This window comes from Papaver somniferum, chromosome 8 (assembly GCF_003573695.1).
Source record: "Papaver somniferum cultivar HN1 chromosome 8, ASM357369v1, whole genome shotgun sequence".
Lineage (NCBI taxonomy): Eukaryota > Viridiplantae > Streptophyta > Magnoliopsida > Ranunculales > Papaveraceae > Papaver > Papaver somniferum.
Window position 1 is genome coordinate 95,246,916 of NC_039365.1, and position 3,325 is coordinate 95,250,240.

At 35.1% G+C, this 3,325-nt stretch overlaps 1 long non-coding RNA gene across 1 annotated transcript; it reads right to left on the bottom strand.

Moving 5' to 3' along the window:
• Positions 1–1,388: 1,388 nt before the first annotated feature.
• On the bottom strand, positions 1,389–1,949 carry LOC113306751. Its single transcript, XR_003338819.1, has 2 exons — positions 1,880–1,949; positions 1,389–1,775 (listed from the first exon to the last, which is right to left on the bottom strand). It is a non-coding gene; the product is annotated as an uncharacterized LOC113306751 (long non-coding RNA).
• Positions 1,950–3,325: the final 1,376 nt, after the last annotated feature.

A 3,325-nucleotide genomic window follows, 5' to 3' on the forward strand; every position in this document is an offset into this window, starting at 1 on the left:
CATCCTTGATAAACCCACCTCCAACATGGATTTCCCATTCCTCCAATTTGGGGGAATCTAAATCCGAGGGGAATCATATTTTTGTGGTTATTTTCTTTCCCTAGCATAGGCGTGGAATAATTTTCCTAGGAATAGCATTCCATACCCTTGAAACAAACACGATAGAGAGCCAAGCTTGGTGAGATAAATCACGCCCCATAAACAAACGAGTTAGATATGCTTCAAGAGTGGGGGGAGAAAAAGTAACCAGCTATTTTTCTGCCAGTAGTATGAAGAACGCCATGGGCACTTCTCCAAACAAAAAGTTAGATGCAGGGGATCGTATCCAACTTCAAAATTTGATTTCAATCAGGACCCCTAAATTATTTGGTCATGAAGCAAAAAGAATTCAAAAAACAACTCTCTTTTATTCCAAATGTTCAGTAGGGAGACTGATTTATAGGAACTTGGGCTCATTCTACAGGTAGTTCGCTGAGTCTAGTGTGGCAATTCTGTAAGCTCATGACCAAAGAAGTGCTTCCTTAAAACATGGTGATAATAGTTTGAACAAGAATGACTGTGGTAAGCAAAATTAGCAAATAGTTCCCAGGCTTTCTACAAGCACCAAGAAATATTTATACACTATAAAAGGATGCAGGTGGAAACTGTCGAAATTCACATGTTAGAGCCTTCCTACTAACTGCACAAAACCTATTTCATTTGCGTAACTGATATGCATCATAAAACTAGTAGAATAAACACCGTGTTGAATTGATGTGAAAATCAATGTAATTGACATCTAAATACCAAGTACTGAATAATCATCCAAAACTCCTAACTCATTTCAGCAAATGAATAAGTCCTTCTTTCAAATTAGAAATATCAGAGTAGCTATAACTTTGCACGCATGTTTCTTATCAGGAAATGAAAGTTGAACTGTTACTATTAAGCTCGACATCTTCAGTCAAGTTGTTGGTTCATATCACTCTATCATTATCAACAGTTTGCTATTTCATTTCCATCCGGGAATGAACCTACAGAGCTTGTTTCACTTCCTTCCCTTTATATTTTGTAAACTTCACTACTGATATTCGTCTAGGCAATCACATAATTCCTTCACTCCTAAGTGGCAGAAACAGAATCTGAACAACAATCCTTTGCATCATCGTCAAAACAAGCCTACTTTGCTAAACTACAATATGTAGGTGTGAACTTACTTTGATCATTTAACAAACCAAACGCAAGTGATGTAAGATCAAGATTCTATCTGCCCAACTCCATTCTATGTGAGTTCATTACTATCTTGCCCTAGTTATCATCAGTTCAAAACACAAGCTCGTGATTTCTAGCAAATGAGCAAAGCACTTCAGTACTACTGTATAAAGAGTAATTGGGACAAAATCACTCAATTAGGGCAAAATCATGAATCTAAAATTATCAATTTGATTAGGTTTTTTACAAAATGGATATATAATTATCACAACAACAAGATAACTCATATAATTCAAGATAACTAATACACATATTTAAGAGAGAAAGAGAGAATTATTGGTCACAGAAGAAGACCTGTTGAGGCAATCTCCATGACTCTAAAGAGCTGAAACACATATCATCAACAACATCACTTCGGCACCACTTACATCTTGTGTTCTGTAAACAATGAGATTTCGAAACTATTTCAGTACAATTATTAGGGATCTGATTTTTCCTCCGAACACCTCCACCACTTATCAGTAGAGTCCGAACTGAACCACTACCAACTGATGAAATACCTAGTTTTTTGTTTCCTTCTGCTGCTGCAAGAGAAGGAAAACCATGATAATACGTAAAGAGAAGAAGAAGTGAGAAGAGAATGTAAATCCTACAATTGATTTCCATAGATGTAATGGGTATGGCGAACCTAGAATTTTAGCTGCACTTATGAAGAGAAGAGAGGGATCTGTGATGAACCGACAATCCACCTATTTAGATGTGAGCATGTCTGAAGACGAACGATATCTGGACTCTTTATTGACTAGATATTTTCTTACACTCCCATTACAGCAACCTGGTTAAGAGGTATGAGTCTTATGACTCGCGAGTCTTTCCAATTTCACATTGGTCCAAATTATGCAAGATGGTACTAAATAATATTCCCTCCGTTTCCGGAAAAGAATAGGAATATGAGAAGGAAGTGATATATGCAGCTAATAAATAACGGAACTACTGAAGTTCAACTGTTAAGTTAGCTAAAACATGATATTCTGTTTCAACAGATGAACGAGAGACAGTAGGTTGCTTTTTGGATTTCCAAGAAATGGAACTATAACCTAATAAAACGAAATATCTAGTGGTGGATTGATGAGTAGTAAGACATCTGGTGTAATATGAATCAGTAGAACTTTGTAGCTGTAAGCCAAGAAAAAAAAATTATGCCTCATTGTCCCTTTTAAAGATTGAAGGATGCGTAGAGAGTCGTTAAGATAAGCAGGACTAGGAGATGACAAAAGTAGGAGATGACAAAAGTGGGCACAAATTATAAGTAATATCAGACCTAGCTACTGCAAGATAAAGAAAGCGACCTATAAGCCGCATAAATTTAAATGGATCAGAAAGAGGATCAACATCAATAAGCAATAATTCTAAATGATGCTCCACTGGAAAAGAAATAATAAAGTACCTTGATAGAACGAATCTCGGTTGAATCCACATGTGTTGGTCTATCAAGTTTAGATGTCAAAATTATTTCTTGATTTAGTATGCTAAAGTCGAGCTTCAGACTTGATTAAATTAGGTAGTGGGATCCTAGGAATATCCAAATCACTCTTGAAGATTAAAAGCTAAAAAATTATACAAATACATTATTTTGAAAAACTTCATCAACATGTAACTAACGACTCTTTTGGGATTCTTCCCCTTCATCCATCCATCATTCTTTGGAAAGTCATAAATTTTAGTAACGAATGATTACAAATAAGAATCTTAGTAGAGACTAGCAATTTGCTTAGCCTAGTGAATATTTTGTAAATTCCAGTTTCGCTTGATTAATTTTGAAATCAAGGATCAAGAGAGTAAATTCAAGTGAGAACTGAAAGTGTAAGTTACCAAAATTCATATTTCACATAACAAACTTAAGTCATGTGGTTTACTACTGATAAACTTAATTGTTCAAGTTTCACATACTCACATATTGAGTTTAAGAACACATAAAATGAACTTTTCCTTTTGGATTTATTTTTTTATCACGAAATAACTCATGCATACACGAAATCAAAGTTTGACTTTGTGAACCTATTTTTTCATTGACGCCTGTTTACGTACCTAAACTTTGATTTCGCCAATTTACATGAGTTGAGAAGCGACTGAT